The 22,649-nt window shown below is 38.5% G+C and overlaps 1 long non-coding RNA gene across 1 annotated transcript in view; it reads right to left on the bottom strand.

Moving 5' to 3' along the window:
• Positions 1 to 650: 650 nt before the first annotated feature.
• The window catches only part of LOC145510465 (uncharacterized), a 28,503-nt gene continuing 6,504 nt past the window's right edge, over positions 651 to 22,649 (bottom strand). Inside the window, exon 3 of the long non-coding RNA XR_014057041.1 lies at positions 651 to 1,637. This is a non-coding gene — a long non-coding RNA (uncharacterized LOC145510465). The remainder of the gene's footprint in view (positions 1,638 to 22,649) is intronic.

Here is a 22,649-nt window from a genome sequence, read left to right as displayed (position 1 = left end):
TGAGAAATCCCATGGACAGAGGAGCCTGGCAGACTACAGTCCATGGGGTCTCAAAAGAATCAGACACGACTTAGCCACTAAAACAAAAACAATTACATGAACAATGTTTAGTCTTTCATCACTAGTTGAGAGTTTTTTAGCAATCATGTTTATTACTCCAAGTGTGATCTGCTTCTCTCTGCTGGCAGTGAGAATTTGAGTATTTTGAAAGCCTACCTGCTTTGTGCTATGTGACCCACATGAAATTTAGAGTTGCCCTATGATTTCATATCATGGAGCATAAAATACAGGAAATTCTATCATAACCACTCAAAATTGTCACTATGGCTCTTACTAGAACTGGAAATATGTATATATATATATATATATATAACAACATTGGAAGATTTTTTTTAACACTACATTTTAGAAACTTTAAAAACTTAATATACTTGGATGTGGAAGAGTAGTTTATGAGCTAAAAATTTCATATTTGATTCAAATATTCTTGTATTTGGGGTATTGTTATTAAAACCATGATTGTATGTCAAAATGGTTATATACTGGCAATTTTATACGACTCAACCTAAGTAAACAAAAACTGTTTTTTGTTATTGCTTTTTTTTTTTTTAGTTATTAGGAACAGTAAAATTGAGCATATGTACTGTGGGTTTTTTTTTTTAATAAATTTATTTATTTTAGTTGGGGGCTAATTACTTTACAATATTGTAGTGGTTTTTGCCATACATTGGCATGAATCAGCCGTGGGTTTACATGTGTTCCCCATCCTGTACTATAGTTTTTAAGGTTCCCCTAGTGGCTCAGTGGTAAAGAATCCGCCTGCCAAGCAGGAGATGCAGATCCTTCGTTCGGGCAGAGCCCCTGGAGAAGGAAATGGCAACCTGCCCCAGTATTCTTGTCTGGGAAATCCCTTGGACAGAGGAGCCTGGCAGGCTGGGGTTGCAGAGTCTGACATGACTTAGTGACTAAACAACTATAGTTTTTAGGGGAACCAAGAAGTATCATTCTTATGGCTTGGCCATCAGTATTCTTTATTTTAATTTCATTCCTTTGATTTTCTTATTCTAATAAAGATTCTTGAATGTTTAATACTTTACTCTCTATGACATGAATGTATATTTTGGGGGTAGGGGCATTTTGACCAATCATCATTTAGAAGCTCTCACTTAAGTAGTGCTTGGATTTGGAGCTCCCTGGCATGGCTATGGAAGTCAGAGGTGGGAAGAACTAGGTTTCTATTTTTAAAAACAAAGCATCTAAGAGTCAGAGATAGTAACATACCCTACACTAACATACTCAGCACCCTAACATATGGAGTAAATGATTCATAGAATTGTGACTAGAGCTCTTTCTGTTCACAGAAGGCAAGAAAATATGCAAGAGTTGGGAGAGAGAAAGAAAGTAACTTGAGGGCATTTGTGATAGTACTAAAGAGTCATCTCTAGGCAACCATGACCTTCCGATTTCCATGAGTTCATACCCTGCTGGCCACCCTATCTAGGGCTCCTTCTTATGTCATCCTTCCCACCAGATCTTTGCTTTTACTTTGGTCTCCAAGTCACCAGAAGAGATGTTCTGTGGCAGGAGGAGCAGGTTCTTATGACTGCGGGAACCGGGATGAGACTTCATCATCAATTCTAAGAATTGGGAAATACAAATACGATTCTTTAAAGCAAATCAGGTTTCTAATGTAAACTATTCTATTACTTTGATATATTTATTATCACTCACACTTCTAAAGAAACAGATACAAAATTAAATGTAACAAACATTTCAGCTATCATTCTGTTCATATGGTCCTTGGAAATGTATTCAAGGAAATTTTGGGAAAATTTTCAACTACCAATTGTGTTCAGTGTAAGTTTTATATGCTTATTAATATAATGAAACACTCAGTTTTCTTTTTTGCCAAAATATGTAATCCAAAGTGGAAGGCATAACTTCTTAACATCGTGTTCCAGAGGCTCTCTAGAGATACGTGATATTTTAGTGTTTTCTTATATAATTAATAATAAAAGAGTATTTTGAAAATATATTACTGCCAATAGAACAGAGTTATTAATCCTAAAACTACTATTCTACTTCCAGGGTAGGTATATTTAAAAATATTTATATAAGGAAGCCCAGCAATTGAAAACATCACCCCATTTTTCTATAGAACTTGTAAAGAACATGGAACTAAAATGTAGTTTGCTGAGAAAAGTCACTAGTCTTCTTGGTACATTGACAAAGTAGTCACAATTCTGTTTGAATATTTGAAGTCTGTTGTATCATGCTCTGGACAGCTTTTAGATTTTTTTAAAAAAACTTAGCTAATTGACCAATTTTAAACTCTTCTCACTATGTTCCCAGCCTGAAGAGCAGAGTGCTTTTCTAAAGAGCTGGATTTTTTATGAGGTGTTAAATCAGCATTGCCAAATGTGACTTTGTGGAGCTCACTGCACCCTCATAGTAGAGCGATGCAGGCTACTTGATCATTTGTGTATCTTTAATAGCCCACAATTAACCCTTCTTATAAGGAAATGTGTGGGATGTCTTGGTTATATATAAATCATCATGAATAGAATGCGTTCATATTTATATAGGACCGAGGCCAGGAATCCCCTCCACGTATCCCTCCACGTATCCATTTATATTTGTTCTGCAGACTTTAAAATGTTGGCAGGACAGACTGCATGCACAGCATCTTGGATAGTGATGCATTCTTGATACAATGATGAAAAAAAATGGGTAAACCAGCTTTGGGTTTCCTAGACTTTTGGGAAGAGGGGAGAGAAGAATTTTGTTTCCAGAACATGGCAATATCTATTACCTCCAGACAGTCCTCTCCAGTTCAGTGTAAATTGTCACATATTCATTGTGTTCCATAATCCTCATAGCTACCCTGAGAGCTGAAGAGGGCAAGTCGTAGTAGAGGAAACAATGCGCAAGAGAATTGGCTTCAAAAATATTGAAAGTGGTCTTCAAATCCACTTTCCTTATAGTACTTTCTTTATAGAAATCTCAGTGTGGTTTTAGGAAGTTTAAGACAGCTTTAAGAAATCTTGACCTAAAATCACTTTAGAAATAAGTAAAGAGAAACAGCAAGTAAAATAGCCTTTAATGTTATTTCTCAGAATTATTATGGCTGATAACAAGTATTCCAAGTGGGAACTCTGAAACCAGACTGTTTGGGTACAAATCCAGATTCTTCTACTACCAATGTCACTTAGGTGAATAATATAATTTCTTTTCATAGTGATATCTTTATTCGGAAGAAAACAATGAAAATATTACCTTCTAGGGCTGTTCAGAAGATTAAATATCAATACGTGTAACAGTCAATAATAGCATTCTTAATGTTACTATCACTACTACATTTGTTGTAGCAAATGGGATTTTCCAAAGATGACAGTACCTTCCATCTCACATATTCTTCCACAATGTATCTTGCTACTTCTCACATCAAGAGGAGAGTCTAGTTCCTCTTTCCTTGAGTTTGGGTGAGCCTATGACTGCTTCAGAGCTTTCCTAGTGGCTTGGATGGTAAAGGATCTGCATGCAATGCAGGAGACCTGGGTTTCATCCCTGGTTTGGGAAGATCCCCTGAAGAAGGTAATGGCTACCCACTCCAGTATTCTTGCCTGGAGAATTCCATAGACAGAGGAGCCTGGTGGGCTACAGTCCATGGGGTCACAAAGAGCTGGACACGACTGAGCAACGAAGCACATGCACATGACTGCTTCAACACACAGATTACAGTGGGACTTGAATGGCTTGGTCATGAGACGTGATGGCACTTGCTAGAATACTCAAGCTTGGAGTCCTAGGTAACAATGAAGAAGTCCAATTACTTTGAGGCCCCCATGCTGGGAGGAAGCCAAGTCACCCAGGGAAGCTACACGTAAGCTCTCTGGTCAACAGGCCTAGCCTTTGATTCATCCCATTCCAGACGTGTCAGTGAAGGAGACTGTGGACGATTCCACCCTCCTGTTATCAAGTCACCTCCAGCTTTCCCAGCTGAGATCCCAGGCATTGTGGGGAAGAGATAAACCATTCCTGCATGCCCTGTCCAGATTCCTCACTCACGGAATCTGTAAGCATTAAAAATACAGTTTCTGTTTTGGGCTACAAAATTTTGGATAATTTTTTTATACAGCAATAGTACCTGGAACATGGCGTCTTTCCAACTCCATGAACATAGTGATCATATGTCTTATTCATTACTTAACATTTGTCATCTAGCATATAATAGTCTATTTGTTGAACAATGTATCATATTTTAAATAATTCCTCATTGTTGCACAACTAGTTTTCCATTATTCTCAGTGATTCCACTTATCACTTGTAGTGAATATCTGAGAGTGGAACTGCTGAGTCTTGATATGGAGATACCAGAGCATTTAATCACCATTATTGCCCATGAATGGAGAAGGAAATGGCAACCCACTCCAGTGTTCTTGGCTGGAGAATCCCAGGGATGGAGGAGCCTGGTGGGCTGCTGTCTATGGGGTCGCACAGAGTTGGACACGACTGAAGTGACTTAGCAGCAGCATTGCCCATGAAGAATCATCCAGAGAGAGCCTATCAAAGTCAAACCATCAGCATATACTTTAAAAGAAGAACATGTGCCACTTAAATGCACAAGACTGATTTATAAACCAGAATGATGGCTTTTGAAGAGAGAACACCAATATATTAAAACAGGGTTTGCTAGCCCTGGTGGTTCTTCACTTGATGTCTAAAAGTCCAAGAAAGTTGTGAAAAAGAGGTCTATAGGTTGTGTCAAATAATTTATCTTATGCATTCTTAAAGTAAGGCAAGATGTTACAAGCATGATAAGTTCTCTCTCTCTTGGCCAGCCTCATCTTGTGTTGCTCAGGGATTCCAATGATGAAGTCAAAGGAACTTTGAGGCATAGTTTCTCTAACAAATGCTGTTAGCAGAGTCACATATTGGATCATTTCTGAACGTTTCTGAACACATCCCATCCATCATTTGATCAACTCTGACAAAATAGAGTGGTGGTAGTCAAATTTAAGGGTCCAGTAGAAATAAACATTAGTTTATTTATGATGGGGTAGTTAGAAAAAAAGTTCCCCCCATTCACTGAAGAATAAACAGAATATATTGGGATTTGAGGTCAGAGAACAAGAGGGTTAAATTCTAGGCAGCTCATCTGTAATACCGGGATATTATCTTACCGGTTTTTGTGAAGACTAAATGAGTTAACACACGAAAGATCCAGTCACAATGGATGGCATAGCAGTACTCCATAAATGTTATTGGAATCCAAATTTATCCTTCTATATATCTGTCTATATCCTGACTTTCAGAATTAGGGCATCCTTTTCCTTGGATAGTAATAATTCTGGAATTTTTGAAACCATAAGCTAGTTCAAACTTATGCTGATTTGTAAGATAGAGATAACATCTTTTCTTCCATTATTTGTATTACTGATAACCAAGTGAGCACCACATAAAAATCATCTCATAGCATGAGTTACTAGATCAAAGATAAGTCATACCTATTTATCTTATTTTAGTTTTAATTGTAGAAGATGACTTTTTCTTTTATTTAATTGAAGTATAGCTGATTTACAATGTTGTGTTAGTTTCAAGTGTATAGCCAGTGATTCAGTTATATATATTTTCTTTTTCAAATTATTTTCCCATTTAGATCATTACAAAATATTGAGTATAGTTCCCTGTATAGTAGGTCTTTGTTGGTTATCTATTTTATGTATAGTAGTGTGTACATGTTAATCCCAAACTCCTATTTTATCCATCCCCCTGTTCCCCTTTGGTAACCTTAAGTTTGTTTTCTGCCTGTGAGTCTCTTTCTGTTTATAAATAAGTTTATTTGTATCATTATTTTTAGATTCCACAAAAAAGTGATATCATATTATACTTGTTTTTCTTTGACTTACTTCACTTACTTACTTGACCTACTAACCTCTAGGTCCATCCATGTTGCTGCAAATGGCATTATTTCTTACTTTTCTATGGCTAAGTAATATTTCATTGTATATATACCACACAGAAGATGACTTCTGATTCTATTCTTCAGCTCTGAAATTGTATCATATCTTTCAGAACTTGTGTTTCTCCATGCATCCATAGAGTCCATGAATTAAAATGTAGTTAGGTTAATATTCCCTTGTGGCTTAGACAGTAAAGAATCTGCATGCAGTTCAGGAGACCCAGGTTCAGTCCCTGGGTTGGGAGGATCCCCTGGAGAAGGGAATGGCTACCCACTCCAGTATTCTTTCCTGGGAAATCCCACGGAGAGAGGAGCCTGGTGTGCTACAGTCTGTGGGATCACAAAGAGTTGTACACAACTGAGAGAGTAACACTTTCACTTTCAGGTTAATATTACTAGAAGTCAACTCAGAATTAATTTGATTTTGTTATCATGTCATTGTATTGATTAAGAAACTGAAGTCCAAATGGATCACGTCAGAAAAAGCAGAAGCAAACTGAGGAATCATCCAACAAAATGCTCTCATTTTATGCATTTAGGGAGGGTATATATTAATTGTTATAAATCAAAGACTACCTCTGAGGAATTATATCTTCTAGTCTAGTGCTTTACCTAACAACTTCCCTGTGGTTTTATGTCATACATTTTAAAAAAGTTATTTTATTTTATTTATTTATTTTTGGCTGTGCTTGGTCTTTGTTGCTGTGTGAGCTTTTCTCTAGTTGCGACAAGCGGAGGCTACCCTCTAGTTGCAGTGCACAGGCTTCTCATTGCAGTGGCTTCTCTTGTTGCAGAGCACAGGCGACAGGACTTGTGGGTTCAGTAGTTGCAACTCCCAGGTTCTAGAGCACAGTCTCAATAGTTGTGGCTCATGGGCTTAGTTGCTCTGCAGTCTGTGGAGTCTTCCTGGATCAGGGATTGAACCCGTGTCTCTTGCATTGCCAGGAGGATTCTTTACCACCGAGCCACCAGGGCAGCCACAAGTCATACATTTGATATTACCAAATTAATAATAAAAATTTAGACCCCCAATTGCCAATTGAGAAAATGCTTCATACTAGGTTTGAATAAGGTTCTTATGAAAACGTTGGGCAAGATTTAAAAAGTTTGTTTGCTACAAAAGGAATTATAAAGTTATTTTGAGTTGGAACACGGGATGACTTTATAGTGACAAATCTTCAGGTGATTGTTATAATCTTAATGCCTTTTGTATACTTTTCATTTTGTCTTGAGTCTTAAATCCAAACAAAGTCACTGGAATAACAAAAGAATGAAGTAAGTTCCTGGGTAGATTTGAAGCTCGGTTTGACTCCTTATATGGTTAAACTGTATTAAAGTTCCCATCTGTCTTCGGATGAGAGGAACATAAAAATCTACATTAATTGCTGATAAAAGTTGGAATCATTTATTGTCACAAAAAGGATTTGATTTTTGTTTTGCTTACACAGGCACTGAGAGCAGGTGCATATTTATATCTACAGAATTTATACTTTTCTTCCTTTCCCTGGAAGTGAATTGTCAAAGTTTTTTTTTCTATGCTCTCCTAACAACATGTTACGTGATCAGAACAACTTGCCAATCAAACTTTGCCAACTCAGTAACAATTAGGACAGAATATATACTGTTAACATTGCTGAGACCATACCATGGGTTAAAATCAACTGCTTTCTTTAATCATCTCACATATTTGTTATTGTTTTTTGGTGGTAGAAACTTATCATAAGACTGTAGGTAACTTAGACTAATTGTTTTTCTCCAGCAGTTCTCAAGAATAATTTTCCTAGCTCCCTTCCTATTTAAAAAAAAGAAACAAGTTCCCTCTTTTTTTTTGGACAAGAATTTTAACAACTATTAACTCTGAAAAAGGCTGAGGTAGAAGCGAAAATTTTACAAATGTTATTAGACACAGTTATATATTTATTTTTTGCAGTAAAGGAACTAGAAACGGTAAAGCATAAAAGAAAAAGTAGACTATTTGCTTAAAATAGAAGTCAGAATGTTGCATAAGAGCTGTCTATAGTATTGGAAATATTGCTTGACTGTTTTGAATCTGTTCCAAGCCTCCTTAGCACCCCCACCCCTCCACCATACCCCAGTCAGGTTACCTATGTTGTTTGTTGATTACCTAGAAGTGGCAAAGAGGATTGTAAAGGGGGAATGGAATAGAAATAACAGTGCTTTCTTTGCAAAATAGGGATCATCCATTCAACATTTCCCACTCTATGTATGTGAAAGGAAATAAATCAGAAGACCACAGTGAGGGATCTCACCAATTATTTCTAATAAAAAAATCTCTCTAAATTTTAAATCTGCTGATTTTCTCTTTAGGTGTCCAGATGAAGGAAAAGAAGATGCTATCTAGTGTCTATTATCCCACGATGCCCAAGAAAGTTTAAGCGTTATGTGTTCCTCCTGCTTAAACCCTATAGTATATCCACAGAATGACAGGAACATGGGAAAAAGTCAGCAACAAGTCTTTCTGAAATTTTTACTTCTTTTGCAATATCATGTCAAATATCCAGTGGATTTTCTTCAAGCTGGTATTTGACCACTGTGGGGTAGAAGAGAGGTGAGAGAGGGAGGGAAGGAGGGAGTGACTGCTGGGAGGTTCACATTATTTCATCCTGATCTTTTGCAACATGTGGTGGTCAAGGCTCATTGACTCTACACGGTTGAACCACATGAAATTGCTGCTTTTATTGGTCAAAATGGTTACATATCAGCAATTTCATATGCTGCAATGTGTTAGGTAGTAGTGAACACCTATGCTTTTGTTATTCCTTAATTTAACAAGTATTTATTGAGTCCCACTTTATATAAGAGAATGTAAAACACCAAAGGCTTTTCTAGAGCCCTTGACTGGGGCCTTGAATGCTCTTATTTCTTTTAAGACTACTTAAGTGATCAAAATTACTTACTCTGGGAGTTAGTATATTATGTTCCCTTCCCCCTACCTTTTTTTGTTGTTGTTGTTGTTGCTCTGCAGTGCTCTGATTTTCACATAAGGGTGGTTAACTTCTACATATAATTTTCATCTTAACTTTCCATTTAACATGAGAAAAATATTCCACGTTATAAAATTTTCATAACTCTATTTCAAGGGCTATAAAATATTCCTTAAAGTGGATAGTTTATTGGCCATTTCTATATTTGGGGGACATTTAGATAGTTGGTAACTGTCTTCATGCATTAAGTTTTTTTTTTCCTGTTTGCAGGTTATTTCCCTAGGATAGAGTCCCCAATGTGGAATTACTTGGTCAAAGGGTATGAACATAGAAAAATCTCTTGATACACATGTCAACTGGAAATAGCTGTAGTTTTACTACTGCTTGATATATGAAGTTTGACTCCTCATCAGTCACAGGATATGTTAAAAACTGTTTAAAATGACTTGCCTACATGGTGGTCCCAAACCGTATTCAATGACAATGTCATAGTCCAGATAAAGGAAGAGGTTTGGAATTGCTCATTATCAAGAGAACCAATAGCTTTTCTCAGAGGGAATGGCCTTTGAATATGCTGATATCAAAAAGAAAGGCTAAGTTCCCAACACACACAAGATTTCTTAAAGTTCTGTTAGTAATTACTTTTGCCTTGAGGAAATGAGGGAAAAGGAGACCAAGTGTCAGCCTATGTTTGGGGAATTTTCTAAAGAATATGTTACAGTTTTCACGCCTTGGGAAAGAAGAAGTGAAAAACAGAATATTTTTAGGTTTAGTGTATTTTTGCTTAACATATATGATAAACCACGGGTATTTTAGTATTGGTCAATAACATCTATCAGCATATTTTAAAATGCCTGCATATTTACTATAATGTATTTTCTCAGTTAAGGAAACCATTTTCCAAATGTTTGCCCTACAGACAGTATACTTTAAATCCAGTGTCTCAAATATTATGTTATATATAATAAAACTTCAGGTGTTAAACAATTGACAAAAGGATAACTTTTCATTCTCAGAATATTTTGTTTTCTAAGACAAGAAAAGTCCAAAATACTTGATCCATGTAGGTGCATGTAGCCTTTAAAGTATTCCTTAGTTATTCTGGAAAACTAAGGTGCTACTTGGGCTTCCCAGGTGGCTCAGTGGTAGAAAATCCACCTGCCAAGCAGGAGACTAGGGTTCAATTCCTGAGTCAGGTAGATCCCCAGGAGAAGGAAATGGCAACCCACTCCAGTATTCTTGCCTGGGAAATCCCATGGACAGAGAAGCCTAGTGGGCTGTAGTCCATGGGGTTACAAAGAGTCAGACACAACTGAGCAACTAAACAATAAATCTTCCTAAATAAGATAAAGCAATTGGACTAATGCTACTGAGACCTATAACTTCTATGGGTCTGAGAAAACAAGCTAATGAAGAATAAGTGCCACAGGTGATGGATTTGGTCAGTGGGGAGCTCAGGGAGAGGAGGAACCACAGGGTCAAGGTGTGATTGCTATGTGTGTTTCCATCTTGCTCGTCCAGATGATGCTTAGAGACTGGCTTACCCTAGAATCGAGAGCCCAGTGTGATTCAAGTGGAATCATTAACATCACATGAGCTATAGCCATATCAAGCAAGGGAAAATGCTTGGACCATGAAAATACTCTGCCTTGGGGCTAGGACAAAGCATCAGAGGACAGGTGGTTGTCAGGGTCTTTTGAGCCACGTCCATGGGAGGCAGTAGAGTACAGTGGTTTGGAGCAGGGAGCTAGACAGCTTATGTTAGAAACAGGGTTCCACTTCCTGCTAGATGTGTGATTTTGGGTGAATTCCTAACCTCTCTGTGTTTCAGTTTACTCATCTGTGAGACAGGGCTAATAATAGTCCCTACATCAGGGTGGCTATGAAGATTAAGTGATTTAACACGGGCTACCAAAATCACTGCAGATGGTGACTGCAGCCATGAAATTAAAAGATGCTTACTCCTTGGAAGGAAAGTTATGACCAACCTAGATAGCATGTTAAAAAGCAGAGACATTACTTTGCCAACAAAGGTCCGTCTAGTCAAGGCTATGGTTTTTCCAGTAGTCATGTATGGATGTGAGAGTTGGACTGTGAAGAAAGCTGAGCGTCAAAGAATTGATGCTTTTGAACTGTGGTGTTGGAGAAGACTCTTGAGAGTCTCTTGGGCTGCAAGGAGACCAGTCCTGGGTGTTCATTGGAAGGACTGATGTTGAAGCTGAAACTCCAATACTTTGGCCACCTGATGCGAAGAGCTGACTCATTGAAAAGACCCTGATGCTGGGAAGGATTGAGGGCAGGAGGAGAAGGGGACGACAGAGGATGAGATGGTTGGATGGCATCATCGATTCAATGGACATAGGTTTGGGTGGACTCCGGGAGTTAGTGATGGACAGGGAGGCCTGGTGTGCTGCGGTTCATGAAGTTGCAATGAGTAGGACATGACTGAGTGACTGAACTGAACTGAAGTGCCTAGAATGGTCCTTGGCGTGTAGTAAATGCCAGTTATTTTTTTTCCTCTCTGTATATTAAAATAAACATCCAAAGAGGGTTACAGAAAGCTTTTGGCCCATTTAAATGAATATATTTAACAAATTCATCTTTTACACACACAGTACAGTGACTATAGGGTGTCTTCACTTGGGAATTAAGTCAGAAGTCTAAATCCAAGGTCATTTGTGATGTGAGGATGACAAATGGGTTTTCTGATAAACTCCATACAAGGCCCCGGTGGTCAGGCCACTGCTTCCTTCCTTGATCACTATGCTGATTAAATAAGTGTCTTTTCCTTTCCTGAGAGAGTGCACCACTCAAAGGAAGCATTTGTCACACTAGGGAATGACTTTGATAAAGTGTCTCTGCCTACCCAACTTTTCCAGTTACTTGAGAGCAGCCACTTAGGGCAGAGAGCACATAGTTGAGGCTCCATGTGTTACTGCTCGTAAGATCTGGTGGCTAAGTGGTATGGAGCATGGTGCTCAGGACCAGGGAAGAAAGTCAAAGTAGGTCATTCATGGAAAATTCATGGTTCTCCAGGTGCCCTGACATGATGCAGTTGAATGGCAGGTCAGACACTGGTCAGAGGAAATAGTGCAGAACAAGACAAAGCATTTCTTTTCTTTTCTTTTTATTAATGTATTTATTTGTTTTTGGCTGTGCTGGGTCTTGTTGCTGCACGAGGTCTTTTCTCTTTAGTTGCAGCTACTCTTTGTTCCAGTGCACAGACTTCTCATTGCAGTGGCTTCTCTTGTTGCAGAGCACAGGTTTTAGGTGCCCAGGCTTCAGTAGTTGTGGTGCCCGGGCTTAGTTGGCCCATGGCATGTGGAACCTTCCCGGACCAGGGATTGAACCCATGACTCCTGCATTGGTAGGTGGATTCTTAACCACTGGACAACCAGACCCCCCATGCTTTGGAAGCTGTGCCTGAATTTGTCTAATTCTGGGTTAAATGTTGGAGATAGGACAGGTCCTTTTTTGTAATTAGATATTTGAAACAATACTGTAGAATGTTCATACCTGTCTACGAGGTCTTTATAGAAGTCTAGAGGACTGTAAGTCTTGGTGAGACTTGCAAAATTCTTTGTGGATTAAGCAAAGTGGTGCCTGAAACATGGACCAAGGAACCTTGGCAGTTTCCATATTCCAGAGACCAGATATCAAGGAAAGGTGTGTTATTTCACTTCTGAAACCGAAACACCTAGAGTTTCAACAAAGATTTGCTGTTGACTTTAGGTTACGTGTACAAGCCTGTAATAAACTGAAGACCTTTTGCTTCTTTTGACAATTCTGTTTAGCAATTATGAAAGCTGTTTTCATAGCTTTCCTCTCTCTCAGAGAATCATTTTTCCTTATTTCTCAATATCACTATCTCACAATAAAGCATCTTGTTATGTGATATCCAAAGTACCTTTGATTTTTTTCTTTAGTATATACTGATCTATAAAAAGTTATAATTTATACATGATATTGGCTTTTACTTAAATTATGTCTTTTGACAGTCAAATCGACTCTAATAAACATGAAAGATAGAGTTACTTCAAAATATGACAAGGTCAAACAAAAATTTAACTATCTTATTCAAGGGCTATTAGCTATGTGTGAAAAGAAAAAGTGCGACATGTGAGTTGAAAAGATTCATTAAAATTCATGGCAAATCTCACTGGGAGTGAGTCAAATTGGAAACTATTGTTGAAACTCAAACAGAATGTGTGTTATGCCTCTAGGGCATCACTTATTTGGAATTTTTCTCTCATACACAAGCCATCTACCTAGACTTTTTTTTTTAATCTTCTCCAAGTGTAGTACTTAAGCATGTTAAAGCTCCTCAAAAGTGAATTTCTCCATTGTTTTGGAAAGTTATTTCTACTCGTACCTCACACATGCCAGGTAGTTCTCTCAGCTGCTGAGATCACTCAGTTGCTGTGCTGCTTTGCGTCTGAAAGGAGGAGTAACAAAACAGCCTCACAGATAAAAAAGAAACTAGTTGGAGCCATTGACAAAGAGGATGGGAAAAATTAAAGACAACTGGAGAATTTACTGGAGTAGCATGAAAAATAAATTACCTGAGTGAAGTAATGATTAATGAAACCACTCTTAAGAATCAGCTAAAATTGTTTGTGCTCTTAAATACCTTTAGGAGTACTTTTCTTTTTGCTTTGTGTTCAGGGACATACATTATAACATTACTTATGCTTTAAATTACTAATTTAGAAATGAAGTTTTTTTTATTAGACTGAAAAAAATTGGGATATACTTTTTCACCATCGCAAGATTGTGATGTAATTTCTTAGTCTTGCCAATGGCCTTTGGAAGTATGAAACCTCCATGGTAATATAAAGAGTAATTGAATGTCTTGTCAAGAATTATTCTTGAGGTTAATTTTATCATTTAAATTGCTGTGTGTTAGTGACTTTTCTCCATGGATTATATTATCCACACAAAGTGCCACCAGTTTGTTTTGCCCACTGATCAGCAGAAAGCTTTTTACCATGGGGAAATGGAAGCAAAAATTCTGCTGGCTGGAAATATTTAACTTGAGCACATTTATAGAATAATGGAACTTCTGACACAAAAGACTTAAATGAATGCCATATATTTTAACTCTGGTGAAGGTGAAGAGAATAAAAAAGGGTTAAATTTAGGTGTATAAAATTGTATGTGTATACTTTCTAGATGTGGGGAGGAGAAGCAAATAGAGTTCAAGAAAGTAAAATACTCTTCCATTTCCAAACACTGTGTTTCATATTAAAGTAATTTATCAAGAAACTGTAAGTTATAAATCTTTAGCTTATGACTACAGCAAGGCCTTCAGCTTGAACCCAAGCTACACACACTCCGTGATTCCAGCATATCTGAAAGTCTTGTCATGTTCTTATCTGGGGACTATTTGAAAAAAGTCCAAGAAGCCTCCTGAGAATGAGTGAGTCATCTTAAGGCTAAGACAAGGTTGGGAAACAAAATCTATGAGCTATGGTGTGGGGGGAGGCTGTTCTGCCTGCATGTTGCTCGTCTTTGCCTTTCATGTGCCCTTGTTCTTCTTGGGGAGTCTGCCAGATCCCAGTGGAAAACAGTCACGGTGAAACCAGTAAAAGAGCTTTTGCACTTTTCTGTGAAAATGTTATGCTGCAGTCCATGGGGTGGCAAAGAGTCACACACAACTGAACTGAACTGATGAAAATGTTTAAGCCATTAGTGAACATAAAGTAGTCACACTCTTGTGACCAGGTTGCAGAGTATGGAGGAAGTGGGGCCCTTGCATGGAACTGAGTGGGTTTTGTGCAGAGCACAACTCAGGGGGACGTGGGTTAATCACCTGCAGAATCACAGGCAAGGGCCTGGAGAGAGGTGTTCTCTTTAGTAGAGAGACTTGTGTGGTAAGGGTGATGTCATGGCCACTTGAGCCTGCTCTGACTTTGGCAAGAGGTGGCTTTGATGTGGTCCATGCCTTGGGATATGGCTGGCTTGGGAGATTGGCTGGCTTTGGAGAGTTAACAGCCTCAAGCCAAGTAGGAGGTGTCACTTCTCCCAGTAGCAAGAGAAGTAGGATGGGAAGTAGGAAAGGTAGCCTGTGGGAGCTTGGGGGGGGGGGCGCGGAGTTTGTGTTATAAACCCACTGCAGGTATCAAGCTGGGGCTCCCAGATGGGAAGTAGGGAGATCAAACTAGGGGAGAGAGAAAAACCAAAGGAGCAACAGCAAATTCTGTGACTTGTACTCTAGCACATGCCCCTCCAAGTTCATGGAGCCCTGGGAAAGTGGATGTTCTGTATTATATTCATTTTATATTGCTGAAAGTACAGGCCAAAAACTCATCATTTGGTAATAAAGAATATAATTGTCACTATTTATTGAATGGCCATTAAGTGTTAAGAGAATATCAATATTCACTTAAATTGTAGTGCATTGACAACTGTGTAGTTTCTTCATGAAGGCTGCTATGAGCCCAAGTCTGTAAAGGTGGTAGAACAGCCTGAGATTCTCAAGGCAGTCAGGGAGGTTCTCCTTTGTGTGGATAGGCAGCTGTGTCCCTTCTGTGCATACATGTCTGGTCTATGTGGCCACCTCATTTCTACTTAATGGCTTTTCAAATCAGAGACTGAACTAACTCTCAGAGTGAATGGGTATGTCATTCCTTCCCTCTAATCTGTAACCCTCCAAAACAATTCAATAACTATCATTATACCCATCTGATAGACGGCAAAACTGAGGCTCACAGAAGTTGAACAAATTGCTAAAGAGGGCAGCCAGTAGAAGTAAAGTCTTAATTCAAGCCCAGATCTATGTCTTCCTACAACCAATGATCTGTAAGGTGTTCTCTAAAGCAAACTGCTGGATCCCATTGTGAATAGAGGTAAAGGACCTTAGGCATTAGAGATTCACTTTTAGTGCAATTGCCTCATGAAATGTTAAAACATACCAATGGTGTTTTCTCAGATGTAGCAAATATGATTCAATGGAGGAACAACCACATAACTAAATTATAAATCAAATTCTCCAGTTTGGCATTTCTTCAAGTTGCATCGTTGATTCTCTTGACTCATTCTATATCTAACTTTGCGTAAAAACTATAATGATGACTTTTTGGTCCTGAGAAAGAACACGGCCTCTAATTGAGGTCTGTTTATGAAGCAAGTCTACATGGGTTTTACCACAAATATGGAGAAATATGAACCCAAGTTTGGTTTTTTGGTATGTCTATTAGGGTAATTGCTTTGTTCTTGATGTTGTTGTATTTATCTATATACAAACAAATGGAAAAACTTTATAAGAATTATACATGAGTATTGTCTCTTGTGCAAACACGTCATTAACAGAAGTTGTGGGAAAGAAGATTGGGTAAGAATAGAAAGTGATTCAGAGTTGGCTTGGCAAACCTCGAGGTCTAGCACAGAACCAAATACTGTCCTATCTGGTTATTTAGCTCTCCTGCATATGATATTTACTATCTAATTAAATTATAGACTCCTGATGATAAATGCCATCTCTTATTGTTTGTTTGTACACTCTACAGTACATTACAGTACACTTGGAGAAGGAAATGGCCACCCACTCCAGTATTCTTGCCTGGAGACTCCCATGAGCAGAGGAGCTTGGTGGGCCATAGTCCAAGGGGTTGCAGTCGGACACGACTAAGCGACATATACAGTACCCTAACTCAGTACAAGCAGAGTATACTATCATAAAATTGCTTTTGTATTGAAATGCAAAGTTACAACTAACTTGGGTCTTAATTCCTGCTAAGGTGTAAGTTCTAAAACCACCTCCTCTGCATGCATTTCATTTGACCTTCAAAGTGACCATGTGTAGGAAACCAAGCTATTTTCTCACCTGCAAGGCGTGGACCAAATTGTCAGCCTTCCAGGAAGCCTTGTCAGGCTCCTTTCTTTGGGTTGGATGCATTCCCTTTGTGTTCTGTACATACCGAATTTGAAACATTTATCTCATCTTTTAAAAATTGATTTGATTTTTATTTTTTGTCTTCCCCAGGGGCCTGAGAGCTCCTCCAGGGCAAGGGTCACATTTCTTCACCCACAAGTCCTACCACAGTGTATTAGGTGCTCAATACACATGTGTGTGAATAACTGGTTCTCACAGTGCTTTGTAAAATGATGATTCCTTTGTATGTGGAGATATGCTCATTTGCATATGGCAACATTTCTTTTGAAATGACCAAAATAGCTCTATCCTAATTTGGAATTGCTTAGGCTCCTCTGTTCATGGGATTCTCTAGACAGGAATACTGGAGTGGGTAAAAGTCATTAGTTTTTATTTAAATGAAATGTGAGACAACTCTTATAGTGGGAACCACAGAAATTAAATCCATGTTTTCAGTATGACCAGGTTACTGAAATATTGCACGGTCTCATCCCTGCAGGCTTATTCCATTCTGGGAGGTGATGGGAGGCCTCACGTTCTGCGTATATGGAATGACCAAAAAAAAAAACCTGAGAAGCCAACAGTTCTCTCCATGGTGTGTAAGTATGACATTACTTGCTTGATTCTCATCTACAGCTGCTATGTGGAAGGACTGTGGCTGTTTGGCTTTTCTTTTTAACCTGAGTGATAAGATGACTTGAACAATGCAATTCCTCTCTTCCTCCCTTGTGTCCAATGGGCTGCGCTGTCAGCATCGGTGGTTTTCCATTGATTGTGATGCAACATTGCTTAAGGCTGAGCCTCCCTGAGTCTTTGAAATGTGAATTTTTCTCTTCTCCTTTTTATTTTTAAAATAATAGAAATGTATTTATTAATAACAAATATTAAGATAGATAATATTTTCGATATGGTCATTTACTTATTTTTAAAAGTAGTTTCAATTGGGTCCATTGTTTGGTTCTGTTTTGAACAGTTATGAGACATTTGATAAAACTACATTATCATGGCTTTAGTCTCAAGCATCTGGATGTTACTTTGAATTCCCAAAATGGTTTCCTGAATTTGTTTGTGAATTCAGCCTATAAATCACAATATTGCTATTCTATTCTGGTTCTCGGTATAAGTAAAATGTAGATATCTATATCCATATTCTATGCATTGAGGCAAGAGGTTTTTCTTCTCCATTAATAATAACTAATAATTGGTAGTATTTTTCTGAAGTTGGGCCATGTGGTAAGTGCTAAAGAGTTGTGTTGGTGCAGCTTGCTGTAGCTGAATTTATGAGTTACAACTCTTAATCCAAATGAAATACAATTTTATTTGAGGTAGATCTGCAAGTGGGAGAATGACTATTAATTCTGCAATTCCAAAATAACTAATGTACTTGGTTTGAAGCCAGATACACTGTGAGTTCTGGATTTAAGTGCTCTTGTGGGAAATACAGAGAGAGACTGTAACATATGGATTCTCAGAAGAAAATGCAACTGTTCCATACAAGAAATATTGAGTTATTCTTAGTACTTTTTAATGTGTGGTTGACTATATATTTTGAGTGGTGCCATTTTTAACACTTGGCAAGGCAAGTCAAAGATCTTCATTTCCTGGGGTAATTTTAATAACTCACCCATTCATATGGCAAGTATTTAGTGAGGATTGATGGGGTAGCTGTGTACTTGATTTGATGAGAAATGCAAGGAAAGCAGAGGCCGGATCCGTCTTCATTGGATTTACAGTGTTGTTAGAAATTACAACTGATACAAGCATGTGTGTGTATATACATGTGTAGTTGTGCATATGTGTGTAGGTGTGTATATATGTGTGCACTACATGTGTGCTAAGTTACTTTGGTTGTGTCCAGCTCTTTGTGACCCTATGGACCGTAGCTCACTAGTCTATGGGATTCTCCAGGCAAATACTGGAGTGGGTTGCCATTCCCTCCCCAGGGAATCTTCCTGACCCGGGGATCAAACTCGTGTCTCTTATGTTTCCTGCATTGGCAGGAGGGTTCTTTACCACTAGCAACAACTTGAAACCCTGTATGTAGATGTGTATATATGTGTTGTTGTATAGTGGCTAAGTTATGTCCGACTCTTTGCAATCTTGTGGACTGTAGCCTGCCAGGCTCCTCTGTCCATGGGATTTCCTAGGCAAGAATACTGGAGTGGATTGCCGTTTCCTTCTTCAGGGAACCTTCCTGACCCAGGGACTAAACCTGTGTCTCCTGCATTGGCAGGTGGATTCTTTACCAGTGATCCATCAAGGAAGCTTGAACATATGTGTAGATGTGTGTATGCATCTGTATATGCATATGTGTGTGTCTGTGTATATATATATATATATATATATATACGTATAAACAAGTAGAAAGCAAAGTGGAACTGCATGCTAATGTATTACAAATTCACATTGACTCCCTACAATGCTATGAGGTTTTTGGAGTGCCTGCCTTTGAGGAACTCATAATCTGGTGGGGTGAGTGGACCCAGGTGGGTGGGGTGATCATCAAGGGTTGAGCCAACTCCCTTCTTGTTGTGAGAAACCGGTTGTCATAGCTCTAAGTTCTGCCTATGAAGGAGGTGTCAGAGAAGAAGGGGAGTTTGAGGATCTTCTTGGAAGAAAGTGTAACCACAGTGGGCTGTTTGTGCACACAGTGAGAGAGGGCAAAGAAGAAAAGAGACTTCCGTGAGCTCAGAGGCCTCCTTTGAGAACTGAGTTACATCTTGCAAGAAGTTCATATATTATAATGACAAATATTCATAATTTATATGATCTGATATATGCATAACAAAGAGAGATGAATGGAAAGAGAGGCCAGGCAAGAACATCCCCACAGGCAAATGTGCAGGAGGTAGAAATTGGTACATAGGGAGGGTGGTCCATTGAAATAGAGGACCTTTTACTAAAAAGAACTCAAACGAGATGGATTTATGGATGAATAGGCTAAAGGCTTGGGTCAAATGAGAAATGAGAGGTGTTTACAAAACACAAAACGTGGGGGACTTCCCTGGTGGTCCAGTGGCTGAGACTCTGCACTCTCAATGCAGGGGTCCTGGGTTTGATCCCTGGTCAGGGAACTAGATCCCACATGCTGCAACTAAGGATTCACATGTTGCAACTAAGATCCTGCATGTCACAACTAAGACCTGGTGTAGCCAAATAGATAAATAAATAGCCAAACAAACAAAATATAAAACATGATGTAGGAGCAAGTAGTTCCAAGAGGAGACAGCACAGTATATTGGTTAAACACAGACTGAATTTGAATCATGGCTCCATCACTTGATGACTGTGTGATCTTGGGCAAGTTATTCATCATCTCTGTGCCTTAACATCCACATCTATAAGAAGGGGAAAGTCACAGGTCTTACGTTATGGGATTGTTGTGAGGATTAAATGAGTTGATATTTTTAAGGACTTAGAACAAGCCTAGCACATTTATATACATCAATAAAAGGATAGACACTAGGTAATAGAAACCTATTATGGGTTCTTAAGCGGGAGGTGATAAAATAGTGTATGAGGACATTTATCCTGGTGATAATAGACAGGGCAGACTGGAGTGAGGGGCATTCTGGAGAATGGAAGACAAGACAAGACAGATATCATGGATGTCTGAATGAAGACAGTGGGGGCTTGGAGTAGGCTGAAGGAAACAAAGAGATTTGAATACAACAGGAGTCCCCAACCTCTGGGATCTAATGCCTGATGATCTGAGGTGGAGCTGATATAATTAATAGTAATAGAAATAAATCGCACAGTAAATATAATGTGCTTGAATTATCCCGAAATCACCCCACCATGGTCTGTGGAAAAATTATGAAGACGTGCAGTCTCTGGTGCCACAAAGTTTGGATACTGCTGGAATAGAATTCATCTTTCAAAGAAAGAAAGAATTGTTAGTACTTGGTGGGGAGTGGTAGAGGTTGTGAGAAGTTGTAGCCAAGGAGGACTGGTGTTGAGGGTGTGAGAGGCTGGGAAAAGAGTGGTGCCATGGACAACAAATGAGGGAAGTTATGCATGGATGGACCTCAAAGCTTCAGTCATGAAATCTACAGCACTTTGCTTGAATGTGTTCAAATAGTAATAATCATTAGCTAGAATTTCATCTTCCTTTGTGCTTTTGTGCAATTCTTTGGCCATCTGTTCTGAGAACAATTGCAAATGTCAGTTCTCTTTGAATGGGAAGCAAATTCTAAAAGAAGAGATTTCTGATTCAAAAACATGTGCTTTGAGCATTTAATTCAATTAAAAATAAGACAGAGAAGGAAAAGCCTAACTTTTTCATCCCTTAGAATTTTACTGAATACAGTTGAAAACTTATTTCAGTTGGGAATAGAAAAAAAACCCCACAAACAATGAACCACAATAAAACAAAAACTACGTTAAGAAATGACCCTGAGGCAAAGTCTTAAATCTTATAGGTCAACAGGTCAGTATCCTTCAAAAACTGTAATTATAGCTCTTTATTCTTCCACGGGCTTACTGTGTCATGTTAAGGTTATTCACTCCCATATACCATAGCCCATAATGTCACTTGAGGTATCCTTATGGCTTCTCCAGGTATTAAAGAAGCTTGATATGTTTTTGTTTCATTAATCTTTTCTCAGAGGCCAGTGATGAGTTCATCTGACTCTTTTCCATCAAGTTGAAAATTCTTTTCAATTAAAAACTCATCTCTACAGATGGTATTAGCATCAAGAAAGGCCTATTCTGTCTACAATAACAAATATTGAGATGTTTCAGGAATTGCTCTATAAATCATTGGAAGTAGAATTGACTAAAGGTTTCAGTTGTGTGTGTGTGTGTGTGTGTGTATGTGTGTGTGTGTATGTGTGTGTGTGTGTTTTGTTCTGAGTGAATAAAATTTTGAACTGATGAGAATTTGGCCTGTATGCTTTATTGTTGCTGCAATGGATGTGTTTCAGGGCCTGGATGATTTTGTTGCACATTAATGTGAACTATTGTGAATATTTTAAGCTATCAACTATGAAATACTTTATCCAAAACAGTATGATTACAAAGATGATAAGAGACATAGTTTAAACCAGGAGAGAATGCTCTGTTACAGAGGATTAGAAAGACTATTTATTGAATAGTATGGATTTCTTCCAAGCCCCCGTGTGCAGAAAGCATGCAATGCGTGAATAATTCATCTAGAAATTCTATCGTGAAGTTGTATCAGTTTCCACAGTAAAACCTGGCCATGCAAGAGGAAAATACATCAACATCTGTGACAAGCTCTATGAAGAGACAGTGGCAAAGCCTTTCAGGCACCAGGAGCAAAGCAAAATATAATAAATTCACTTAAGTGTCAAATTTGTGTCGGCTGAATAATGACACCATATGTCTGGGCTGCTATGTCACCATAGGCTGCTCTAAAAAAACACATGGCTTTATGGAAACGGCTGTCAGCCAGGGGAAGAAACCTTGCTGGCGACTGCCTTTCTATCAAAGAAAAAAAAAAAAAAAACAGAGGCTGTCCAGTAAATGCAGTTCTGATGATCAGAAATGACTCGGTTTTTTTTTTTTTTCTAACTGATTTGCCAGCATCTAGAGTGAGCCTGCTATTGAGATTGGGACACGAAGAGTTAGAGGCTGTCTTGGGTGTGTCCCTTCAGAAATGAGTGGGAGCAAGGCTTTCCAATTCATCAGCTAAAATGCTCTGTGTAGATCCTAACAATATACCTTGTATTCATCTGGCTCTCTGAGCAGCTCACTTCACAGCATCTTATAGTGATTGTCTCACCAATCCTTACAGCATCTCCAGGAAGAATCAAGGACTCATATTTGCTCCAGAGCGAACTGAGGCTCAGAAAGCTTATTGGCCACATTAACCCTTAGGAGGCATGGTTCTGGGGACAACTCAACC

This window comes from Giraffa tippelskirchi, chromosome 6, assembly GCF_054371585.1.
Source record: "Giraffa tippelskirchi isolate mGirTip1 chromosome 6, T2T-mGirTip1v1.2.pri, whole genome shotgun sequence".
In the NCBI taxonomy this organism is placed as follows: Eukaryota; Metazoa; Chordata; class Mammalia; order Artiodactyla; family Giraffidae; genus Giraffa; species Giraffa tippelskirchi.
The sequence above is the reverse complement of the archived record's forward strand: the minus strand, read 5'-3'. Positions and strand labels throughout refer to the sequence as shown.